A 13,617-nucleotide genomic window follows, 5' to 3' on the forward strand; every position below is an offset into this window, starting at 1 on the left:
TATTCAAAAGATACTTTGGATTTGTTTAGGAAATTTGTATTTTGATTTATAAAGAAAATATTTTTAAAAAAGATTATTTTCAATAAATTTGGTTTGTTGATGATTTCCAAAACATTTTATATAAATCCTTTTAAATTGAAAAACTTCATAATCATACATATATATATTTTCCAAATTAGTCAAATTGTGTTTTGTATAGGTTGAGCATGATTGATCAAAGTGTTTTGTAGTTTAGGAAAACTTTTTTTATTGGAAGTTTATATATACCTATATTCTCAACTATAATTAGACTTTTTGTTTTTTTTTTTTAATTTTGAAAGTGAGGATTTAAACTTTTGTGGAGTGTTTTTGTGAAAATGCAATACCATTTTTTTTTAGAATCCAATCAGACTCTTCAAGCATTTATCTTCAAGAGTCCGAATGACAATACCATTTGGATTTGAAAGAGTTCGACCGGACTGATGAAGAGTCCGATCGACCTTTTCATCAAACTCTTCATCAGTCCGATCAAACTCTTTCAAATCCAAACGGTATTGTCATTCGGACTCTTGATAATAGATGATTGAAAAGTCCGATCAAAAGTCTAATCAGATTCTCAAAAAAATGGCATTGCTTTTCACAAGTCTCATCCATGAATTCTCAAAAACACTCCAACAAAAGCTTAAATTGTTACTTTTAAAATAAATAAAAAAATCCACTAACAAACAATTTCATGAAAAGTCCGATCGGGCTCTTAATTAGTCCAAATGGACTCTTTTAAAAAAAGTAATGAAAGAAAAACAACAATACAAAATTTAACAAATTAAATACGAGGGAAAAAAGAGTCCAATCGAACTCTTAAGCAGTCCAATTAGACTTTTTTTCAGACTCTTTCAGATCCAAACGGTTTTATCATTAGAGTCTTGAAGATCAAAATGATTGAAGAGTCCGATCGAGAGTCTAATTGAAACGTTATCGTTTGGATATCCAAGAGTCCAATCAAGAGACCAATCGCGATGAAGAGTCCGATTCATTTCCTTATTTTTGGCTTTCATGTTCATCTACAAATTCTCAATAACACTCCAACAAAAACAACTTGATGACAAGTCTAATCGGACTCTTCATCGAACTTCGATCAAGAGATCGATTGCGATGAAAGTCCGATTCATTTTTGTGGTTTGAGTTTCATTAGTTATATCCACAAATGCTCAAAAACACTTCAACAAAAGATGAAAATCTCATCCTAAACTTCATTTTCAATGAAAAAATAATACAAAAATAAAGCAAACAAGTTCGATCGGACTCGTAGGGCGAAGAGTTCGATTCATTTTCGTACCCACAAGTCTGATCGGACTCTTGTTCAAACCTAAACATTAGACAGTAAGCCACTTATGCTTTGTCTCCTTCGTCCTTCGATTGCTTTGTGTTTGACGTCGTCCTTAGCCTTTGATTGCTCTTCGAATCGTGTAAGGCCCGCTTCCGAATATTCCCGTTTAGCATAGGATACTCGAAAGGAGGTTATTATAGAGATGATATAGAACAAAACTGAATTCAAATAACAACTCATTTCATTTCTAGAAGCGAAATTTTAAATTAAGGTTCAATTACTTTTCAATATCTCATGACTCTAGGATCGATGGCCATACAAAATAATAAGAGGCTCAAATGCCAATAAACATAACAAATCCTCGTCACTATAAACCTCACCAAATCACTAACTAGGATGTTTGAAATTAGGACGCGTCTCCATACACCATTATCCCTTTGTTGTAGTCCTACTGAACTCGCCCTCAATAACAGACTTTCTTTCACCTGGAATGGCAAAGAAAATCAAATGAGCCACAAGGCTCAGCAAGTTCGAGAAACAATGAACAATATATAGGATCCAAGAATACGATGACACCAAGAAAAGTAATCAATGACTCCACAATTATATACAAGATTTATAATTCATGAATTTATCAATTCAACTTAATATATCATGTCACCATGTATCACTATGCAAATGTATATAAACTTTCAATATCATTAACAATTCTCACAGGCTTGCAAGCCATCATTTAACACATGTAATAGTGCATCATTTCATTATCAATATCAATATCCTCGGCTCTCAAGCCATAAATTGATGCATGTATAAGTGTATAATTTCAATAAAACCTCACAAATAAATATGGAGCCAACCTGCCTAGTTATGGCCTTCTCGTCCCGCGCCAGGTGCTCTAGGGGACCCTTTCTCCCTCCACGCAAAATAATAGGTATACAAAACATATATATATATATATGTAACATGTGACTCCCCGTTCTTCTCAAAGCATTTCTTACCCCGATGTTTATTAGTTAATAGATACTTTATCAATTCTACCTCATCTATATATTTTTTTATTTTTCATTCTCTTCATTGGGGTAAACCATAGCTAATAGCGGAAACATGATAGATCGTAACCTAATACTTAACATGCTTATAACATCAAATTGTAGATTCATATACATAACAAAATCATAACATCATTCTCAAACGTACTAGTGTTTAAACATAATCATGATCATCCCTTGATATTACATGCTGAAAATATCATAATCAACATCATGGATAACATAGCAGGACATAAACATGACAAGTTATATCCGTAACCGATACATTTACGCACTTTAACGAATGCCATCACATGCCTTCATTTCCTTCGTTTCTGCTATAACTTCCATCTGGTACATTAAATATTCTAGGAGCATCACCCAGTTAGATGATCGACCATCTAAGTAAGAGTTTAATATTCATGTATCAATGTAAATGCATAATGTCCTGTCATTTGGTCTATTTGAGCCGATGGGCATCCATACTTCATATGTCACTTACCATTTTTTACGACCAGCTCTTTCCAGGTCGAGGTATACAAGTGCATCCTTGGTAAAGCAGCGATGCCCGCCCGTACTCTCAAACATATGCGATGCATGAGCAACGATGGATTTCATGTGAACATATGCATATCATCATCATATTATGTACATGCATCTACGTGACATATGCACACATCATATCATGTCAACATGCCAAACACATACTTTGAAACATATATCGTATTTAACATATAGGCATGCTATCAAATCATAGGGCACATTTTAGAAATTACCTTTTTCCAAAAATCACCAAGTAAATATTTTTTTCCATATTCTCAAGAAATTTCTTCCATAATAACTCATAAAATAAAACACCTAATTTTTTTTTTTGGAATTTTTCTGAAAAATTCAACATAATAAGATAAAAAAAAATATTATTAACTTCCATCTATTTGAAATATTTACACTTATCTTGTAATACTTTTTTCAAACTCTCTTTGATGTGCCCAAATTTCTCTTCCTTACTCCTTCCTCCCAAATCTCTTTCACAAGCTCAATTTCTTTCTCACAAATCTCTTTCTTTCTTCCTTATAACTTTTCTCTTTCTAATTTAAGTCCTCCAATCTTTCAATCTTCTCTATTTATAAAAAGTTGAATTAAGCTTAGCATAATTGTAATGATCCACTATCTTTAATTATTTTGTCAGCTTTCTTAATTATTTCTCACTAAATCTCACTCATAATCTTTAATTATTTATCCACACTCTACTTTGTCTCCTACATTTCTCAATTATTTCACCCATTATCTTTGATTATTTGTTGACACCCTACTTTTGTCTCCCACATTTTTCAATTATTTCACTTATTATCTTTAATTATTTTGTCACATTTTTTAATTATTTTTCACTAAATCTCATCCATAATCTTTAATTATTTGTCCACACTCTACTTTATCTCCCACATTTCTCAATTATTTCACCCATTATCTTTGATTATTTGTCCATACCTTATTTTATCTCCAACATTTCTCAATTATTTCACCCATTATCTTTAATTATTTTGTCACTTTTCTTAATTATTTTTCACTAAATCTCATCCACAATATTTAATTATTTGTCCACACCCTACTTTATCTCTCACATTTCTCAATTATTTCACCCACTTTCTTTAATTATTTTGTCACACTTCTTAGTTATTTTTCACTAAATTTTCTTTTGAATAGATTATTCTTTCATTTAATTCATTAATTTTAACCCCATTTTCTTAGACTACTACCTCTAAGCCTATTTACTTAGTCTTTCATCATTTTCAACTTAGCCCACTAACTTTAAGCTCATTTACTTAGCCTTTTTTTTTTTTTTAATTTAGCCCACTAACACTAAGTCCATTTACTTAGTATTTCTTTTTTCAACTTAGTCCATTAGTTTTCTCAATTATAATCTCAAATGGATGTAAAAATATTTTAAATATAAAGAAAATAATAATAATAATAATTATTATTATCATTCTCAAAATACTATAATATTACATGGAAGAGCTCAGGACGAGCTCGCTGGCATGAGTTCGCGGCTTACGGAGAGAGCTAGGGAGAGCTCGAGATCATGAGTTTGCAGAAATGGCTTGTGGCCAAAGGCTTATGGAGAGAGCTCGCGGAACGAACTGGAGGGAAGAGCTCGAAAGGAGCTCACAGAAAGAATTGAAGGGAAGAGCTAGAAATGAGCTCGTAGAAAGAACAAGCGAAAAGAGCTCGAAACGAGGCTTGAGGGAAGAGCTTGCTAGAACAGAAACGCAACTGTACGTGCATATATATATGTGGGTTGGCCGAACAGATTAGGGCACTAGAACGATTGTGTAAGCATAAATATGTGGTGCATTAGCTAGGCAGGACATGGCTCGAAAAGAGCTCGGACTCATGATCTCGAAGAGAGCTCAGAAAGAGCTCGCAGAATGAACTGAAGGGAAGAGCCCAGAAGGAGCTCACGAAAAGAATTGAAGGGAAGAGCTCGAAAGAAGCTTGAGGAAAGAACAAGCGAAAAAAGCTCGGAACGAGGCTTGAGGGAAGAGCTTGCTAGAACAGAAATGCAACTATACGTGCATATATATATATATATAAGTGGGTTGGCCGAACAGATTAGGGCACTTGAACGACTGTTTAAGCATAAATATGTGGTGCATTAACTAGGCAGGGCATGGCTCGAATAAGCTTTACTAATTAGTGAAGGATAACAGCTCGTTACGCATGTTTGTACATGTGTATAGGCAAACGGTATATATTTTCAATTGAGGCTTTTCCTATTTGTACGGGACATCCGAATACCTTAATAGAATCATTCGAATGAGTGGCAGATGATTTAGCATTTTACATTTTGACATAGCACATATAAATATAAGAGGCATTTGAAACAGCGAGCTCATTCAGATATGATATGCACGTATGTATATATATATATATACATTTAACACTTCTTCTTTGGATGCAGAATGAGCAGAGGTTCTCATCCTCACCTAGCTATATAAAATGCCATTCACGAAGAAATCTTGGGGTGAAAACAAACCCCATTTCGAGACCGCAATGAGACCCACAAAGAGATACAGAAACAAAGGTTGAACATAGTGAGCCAAAATGAGCTAAAATGAACACAACGAGCCAATATGTACACATTAATCGTATCAGTAGAAGAAGATATAGGTTAGTTTGCACAAGGATATAAGAAGATATATAAAAAAACTTGCACTGAAAATCAAAGATGAGTGCAAGAAGAACTTGCAGGAATGAAGAGATAATGAACGAATGAAACTTGTAGAAAGTTTAAGAAGAAAGTAGAAAATCAAGGAGAACTTGTCTGATGAAGATGCCTCCACCAGCGAAATGAAAGCCACGCTGCAACAACAACAAATGAACATCAAAGAAGAAGAAGAATGTTGAATAAGAAGAGGTAGCCTAAGAAAGGGAGAATACAAGAAGAAAGTTGGACGCCAAAAATGATACACCAAAGAGGAAATCCTCGGCGTAGCAGAGGGGATAAAAGGAGGGTTGCAGGTCTGCCCCCTGCATCCCATGAAAAATTACTTGACTACCCCTTACCCTAACAACAGTCAAACGAAGGTCCAAAGATACTATTGACATTTGTTAGCCAATTTAATTTATTATAATTTTCTTTTAAAAATTTTAAATCTCATTTCTCAATTGGACTTAACCCATGCCGTAGGCCATTTCATGGCCCAACTCACTGGCCTAAATAGTTTTCAACTTGTAAGCCCATTCATAATATAATTAAAATTCAAAACACAACTCAATCACCCAATTCATTTGGACTTTTTCCACATTTTTGAATCCCATTTGGATGGGCTACCATATCCTTATTTCCACTTACACTTTATTCCATAAAAAAAAAATTTCAATCCTCAATTAATTAAAGCAAAAATTTTGAACCCGAAATAAAATACCCGAAAACGCCTAAGCCCCCTAACGGGTTGTTACACATCATCCTCTTCTTGTTTTCCGCTTTCGCTTCGACTCTTCTTGATTTGAAATTAGGGTTTCAATTTTCGACTCCATGTGGGTTTAATCGCTATTAAACCCATATGGTTTTTATTTTATTTTTCTTTTTTCTTTTTTTCTGAGTTATAGTGGGTCCTATTTAAAATTGTCACATGGCGTGCCACCTGTGTAAAGGCACACGTCCGGGGATTCGATTTAGTGTGTGGGTTAAAATTGTAACTAATTTCAGAAATTGGATCTTTCTTTCCAAAATTGAAACCATTGGATAAAATCACAAAAACACGAAAATGTTTGATTTTTTTTCCTAATAGCCCCTTTTTTTTATCATCAAACATTTATGTTTTAGCTTTCATGGCGTTCATAAAAAAATCTTTTTAAATATTAGTTTTGCATATACAAAGTTTTCTAAATCTATTTATATATACTTATATCTCAAATGCACAAGTTATAGCTTCATGTATTTCATATTGTTTCTTCTTGATCCAACACGCTTTTTGAATTTCTTTCATAAATGCATATATCCTCATATCAATATATTCATATACATCAAATAATTAAAATATTTAATAATAATCTTTATGAAAAATATTTTATGTTGCATGCATATTCATGCATATACTATTCGCGGCTGCATGGTTTTTTTTTTTTAGTTTAAGAAAAACATTTTGTTCAAATAACTTTACTATATCATATTTTAAATTATTTTCAAAAACAGTAAAAAAATACTCAATTCAACCCTCTCTTAAATGATCTTTCAAATTTCAAACTACATATAAGATGGGGTAAATTACATTTTTAGTCACTAAATTTTATAGTTCGTAATAAATTGGTCACTATATTTTAATTTTTGTTAACATAACCACTAAATTTTTATTTTTATTAAAATTATTTTCATCTTCTAATTTTTCATCAAAGTTTGTTAACGAAAATTGATGTGACATTAAATATAAACTCCAAAAAATTAACCCATATTAAAGTAATGTTTATATTTATATTAATACATGTTGTGTCAGTTTTTGTTAACAAAATTTGAGAAAAATTGAAAAGAGACTAAAGGTTTAAAAAAATCAAAATTTAATGGTTTTGATAACAAAAATTAAAATATAATGACCTAAGTTTTTACAAAATTTAAAATTTAATAACTGATAATATAATTTATACTACAAAAAAGTGACAAGTTCTTTCAAGTTTGACATCTACAACATACCAATTAGAGTGAACTTGCTATTCTCACGGGTTTCATTCACCCATCCGATAATTGGTATTGTTGTCAAAATATAACAATAAATTTTAGTATAGGAGATGCAAGTGACCTTCTTTGTGACAAGTGACTCTCTTGGTGATGAGTGACCTTCTGAAAAAAAAAAAAAATCAGTTAGGGGCGCAAGTGAATGTCCTTGGGTGGATCTTCCAATACCTAAATCAGTCTTTGATTGAGTATAAAGTGTTTGAAAGCAAAGAGAGTTTGAGTGGAGTTGTGAGTGTACCTCAATAAAAAGGGTGACTTTCTATTTATAGAAAGGATAGTAATAGATAGGCCACGTCTCGCTCAGGCATATCGGGCTTCATCTGGATTTATCGACATATTTTTTAAAGGTGAGTTTGACTGGGCCTCACATAAGAAAATCGGGTCTTTTCAGAGTTTGTGGCTCTTGGAAGGATCCTCACATGGCTTGGAGAGAGACTTTCAGGCTTAGGTGGCTCACTTGAGTCCCTTGTATGTCTTCCGATAAGATGAGTGACTTGTAAAGTATTCTAGAAGGTTCCTTGGTGGTATATTTTAACAGACGCTTCTAAGGTCATTTGGCCAAGTCTTGGTCTAGCACATGGCTCTTGCATAGCTACATGGCCACGGGCCTTCACGTGGTTCAAGTTGTCGTGTGGCCGCATGACCTATGGGTCTCTCAATACCTTTCACAGTGCTAAGTCTTTTTGTGCCTTCCACACAACGCATAGCTACTTGTTGGTTGCATGCCCGTGGGCTTCTACATGGCCTCAGTCACCCGGACAACTCGCATGGCCATACAACTTTCGGCTTCACCTGATCAAGAGATCTCTCGGTCACTTAGTTGTTGAGAGACTCTCACTCGACCATCACCTACATGGTCTCCTTCGGCCCTAGAGCGGAGCTTTTGTGGGCCCAATGAGCGTTTGGCCAGCTACTCATTAAGGCCTACACTAATCTAAAATTTTTAACAGACCTTCACTCATGTTGAGTTGGGTTTTCCTCTAAACCTAACTAATTTAGTTATGAAAAAAATTAATTAGTAAATTAAAATTATAAATTCTAATAATCCAATTTTAAATCCTCACAAAGAACTATTGTAAGGTATTGAATAAATTATGTTAACTTTCAATATATTTATATTATTACATTATTTCTTTAATAAATTTTGCCCTCACTGAGAGATTTCCTAACTCCACCCCTGTTCGGCCTACTCATCCATTTTTTCCAAATGCCCAATTCGACCTTTTCATTAATCTCATAATGGATTCTCTGGGTCCATTTCATCATACTTGGACTGACTATTAGACATAAGAATAGGAATTGATTCAGTAGATGTTAACGTAGGCGAATTAGTAATATCTTTCTAAATAGTTTAAAGTTTGTAGTGTTATTTTAGAGTATAAATTACCAAAGAAAAAAATATAACTTTTATAATGTTGATGAGGGAATATTTACTGGGGGGCAATTTTACTGTACTACCCCTGGGAGGTTACCATTAACTCGGAGCCATGTGTGCCAGTAAAGACCAATATGCGATCGCCACGTGTCAAGACTTAGGAGCTCCACTTATCTTTATAATCTTTATTATGATTTTGAACTGGAAAGAGATAAAGAAGAAGACTAAGTCAACCAATGATATCTTTAAATATCCCAAGAATTATCTCTATTAGGGAAGATTATCTTTTCTCCCATGGAAAGGGGATCAACCTCTCCTTTTGAAATATATCTTATCTCCTAAGGGAAAGGCCACGGGATATCTATAAATAGAGGGCAACCTCTACAGGTAGGGGGAGCTGGCTCCTAAGGGACTCATATATTATTTTTCCATTGCTATTATACTCTTCAAAACCCTATGAACTAACTTAATCATCGGAGATCGACCGGGGGAGCAAGCCCCGTCTCCATTGCAGGTACACTCAGAAAGGCAAGAAGGGAACGTGCGGCTACCACTTCCGAAAATCCCCACCCTTTTTGCAGGTACTTGGTTCGAGACAGAAGAAGGTGATCGGCTCCGCATCATCAATTGGCGCCCACCGTGGGGCCTTCGTCTTTTCCTTCTGTTTTTCAAGTACAATTTCAAGCCGTAGGAAATCTATTCAACTCAATTACACATATTTGCTTATTGCATCATGGGTACGCTTGTTTCTCTTTTAATATTTTTTGTGCCTCTTACGATTTTATTTTTCAATTATTGTTTTATGTAAAAATAATTGAAAGAGAAGGCCAAAAGATTCATATATATATATATGTTCAATCACATAAAAGAAGCGTAATTCTGCCACTGCATTCATATTATATGAATATATATATGTTGGAGAAAAGCTTATCATGGAAGCCTAGCGGAGTAAATAAGAAGAGAGGTGTTATATTATAATATTAAAGAGGAAGACTTCCTGGAAAAGGGGTATATACCCAGAAACCACCATGGATGAGCCAGGCGATGGCCGCAGCAAGCAGCGATAATGGTTGCGACGAAAGCTCCGTTAATATCGCTTTGGTTAAAACTTATTTCCCTTGTTTTATCATTCTAGTGTTTTAACTACTATTTATTGGAGAATTGCTAGATATATGCAAAAGGTTTTAATTTGAATTGCTTGATAGATATGCTCCAATGACTTGAATTTTAATTGATTCTGTTAAAATGTTCGGGATTAAAGACGAAAGGCTCGCCCCGAACACCTGCGGATGTAGGCGTTATGCCGAACCGCAAAAATAAAATACTCTATTTAATTGCGGACGTAGGCGTTACGCCGAACCGCGAAAACAAAATATTTGTTATTCCTTAATTGCGGATGTAGGCGTTACGCCGAACCGCGAAAACAAAATATTTGTTATTCTTTAATTGCGGATGTAGGCGTTACGCCGAACCGCGAAAACAAAATATTTGTTATTCTTTAATTGCGGATGTAGGCGTTACGCCGAACCACGAAAACAAAATATTTGTTATTCTTTAATTGCGGATGTAGGCGTTACGCCGAACCGCGAAAACAAATATTATTATTCTTTAATTGCGGACGTAGGCATTTCACCGAACCGCGAAAATAAAATAAGGATATTATTTGAAATCCCGTCATCAACTACAATCCAAGCCAGCATGTGCGAATGAAAACCGAAGGTCCGAAAGGCCTCGACAACGAAGGTCAAAGGATCAGATATGATCCTCGGGGGGCCCCGAACACTCAAGAACAAAGGATCAGATATGATCCTCGGGGGGCCCCGAACCCCCGAACACTCAAGAACAAAGGATCAGATATGATCCTCGGGGGGCTCGAACCCCCGAACACTCAAAAACAAAGGATCAGATATGATCCTCGGGGGGCCTCGAACCCCCGAACACTCAATATGAAAGGATCAAATGTGATCCTCGCAGGGCCACGAACCCCTAACCAGAAAACATGAACGACTCAAAGGGGACCACCCCTACTAATTAAGGCACCAGTTCGGAGGCTAAGAACCTCCGCCAAATGAAGACCAAAGGGGACCACCCCTACTAATTAAGGCACCAGTTCGGAGGCTACGAACCTCCGCCAAATGAAGACCAAAAGGCACCAGTTCGGAGGCTACGAACCTTCGCCAAACGAAGACCAAAGGGGACCATAGCCTCAACCAACACAGCTTCGGCCAAACGGCCCCGAAGATAAGGCAAGCGGCCTCGGCCCCCACAGCCTCAGCCAACGGCCTCCGAAGACGAAGCACGCAGCCTCGGCCACCGCAGCTTCGGCCAAACGGCCCCGAAGATAAGGCAAGCGGCCTCGGCCCCCACAGCCTCAGCCAACGGCCTCCGAAGACGAGGCACGCAGCCTCGGCCAGCGGCCCCCAAAGATCAGGCATGCGGCCTCGACCACCATAGCCTCGGCCAGTGGCCCCCGAAGACAAGGCACACAGCCTCGGCAGCGGCCTCGAAGATAAGGAAAATTCTCGAACGTCACTATCACCTCGAGCGACCTAATCACCCTTTGCATGGGAAGACTGAAAAGGCACCGGGAGATTTAAAAAGCGAATTCAGCATCCGAGCCTACTAACCCAAATTTTTAGCAAAATTTTTTTACAGAGGCTCAGAAAACAGTGACAACTACTCCTTCAGCTGCCCAACCTCCTTACTCGTTCAGCTCAAGGAGTGGGGGGCAAGTGATGAGGGAATATTTACTGGGGGGCAATTTTACTGTACTACCCCTGGGAGGTTACCATTAACTCGGAGCCATGTGTGCCAGTAAAGACCAATATGCGATCGCCACGTGTCAAGACTTAGGAGCTCCACTTATCTTTATAATCTTTATTATGATTTTGAACTGGAAAGAGATAAAGAAGAAGACTAAGTCAACCAATGATATCTTTAAATATCCCAAGAATTATCTCTATTAGGGAAGATTATCTTTTCTCCCCATGGAAAGGGGATCAACCTCTCCTTTTGAAATATATCTTATCTCCTAAGGGAAAGGCCACGGGACATCTATAAATAGAGGGCAACCTCTACAGGTAGGGGGAGCTGGCTCCTAAGGGACTCATATTTATTTTTCCATTGCTATTATACTCTTCAAAACCCTATGAACTAACTTAATCATCGGAGATCGACCGGGGAGCAAGCCCCGTCTCCATTGCAGGTACACTCAGAAAGGCAAGAAGGGAACGTGCGGCTACCACTTCCGAAAATCCCCACCCTTTTTGCAGGTACTTGGTTCGAGACAGAAGAAGGTGATCGGCTCCGCATCATCAAATGTCTAGACTCAACTTTTAATCTTTTCAATTTGAATATCTAATTTTTTGTTTATTTTTAATTATAAACTATCATTTATTAATTGTTAATACCTTTTAGTGCTAATTATTAATATAAAAAATTATGTTAGATGACTTAGCCCTTAAGCAGGTGATATGGTGGGAAGACCTACATGGGTAAAAGTTTTTGCTACCAATTCATCACCTCTACGAACTTTCAACTTTTAAGGTTGCAATGTTTAGCTATTTCATTGATGAAGTCACTTATTAAATATTTTTTAACAAGGTGTATTTAATATATTTTATTTTTAAACTAAGGGTAATAATTATTATACTTTATTTAAATATAAAAATATATTACATACACATAAAGTGTCATGGAAAGAATAAGTTAATGTAGCTCTACATATTTCAGAACACTCCTTAGGCTATCACCAAAAGTGGTGGATTTAGCTTGCCAAGCCAAAATTTTAGGAGCCAAATCAAGAATTGAAGTTCCAATGGTCCTTGTCATTACCAATTTCTCTAAGCAAAAACTTGGTAACCTGGAAAATCCTCATCATTATTGGCAATGAAAATTTTCTCGCCATCTCTCCCCCACATTCTAAACGTCTATCAATGTGGGAAGAGAAAGAACTGTTGCAATGGCTTGGCGAAATCAGTTGGAGAGTTGCAGACACCAGATCCAACGATAACGACCAACAGAGGCGACGATGATAACTAGCAACAGCGACGATTGCGAGCAGAACGACCATGAGGAGTGAGAGGGTGGAGTTGGATGACGAGGAAGAGACTGAAGAGGATGAAGAGGATAATCTAAAGAGTTGTGAGACCCTATAGAATGTCGATGAGGAAGAAGAGAGTGGTGCAGATGAAGTAGAGATTGAGACTTCCATAGGGACAAGTAGAGACTAATATTTCTAAAAGTGGGTTTGTGAGATTTTGATTTTTTTTTATTTTTATATTGAATGATTGATATTGTGTATTTAATTATTGATTTATATATTTAATTATTGATTTTATGAATGTGTGTATTGAATTATTTTATGTATTTAATTTTTAATTTTGTTTATGCGTGTATCTCATTATTTTGTGTAATTAATTATTGATTTTATGTATGTGTAAAAATTATAGATAATGTAAAATAAATAGAATTGAAGTTTATTAAAATAAATAAATGAAATAAAGAGTGAAATATAAATGAGAATAGTGAGTGTGGTTAGAGCACACATAATTTTCGAGATAATATCAGACTAGAGAGTGGATTATTTATAATATAATAGGAAATGAGATATAAAGCAGCGTTAGAGATAGTCTTAGGGGGCATTAGATACAAAAGAAGTTTTTAAAATTCTGGA

This window comes from Diospyros lotus, chromosome 2 (genome assembly GCF_014633365.1).
Source record: "Diospyros lotus cultivar Yz01 chromosome 2, ASM1463336v1, whole genome shotgun sequence".
NCBI lineage: Eukaryota > Viridiplantae > Streptophyta > Magnoliopsida > Ericales > Ebenaceae > Diospyros > Diospyros lotus.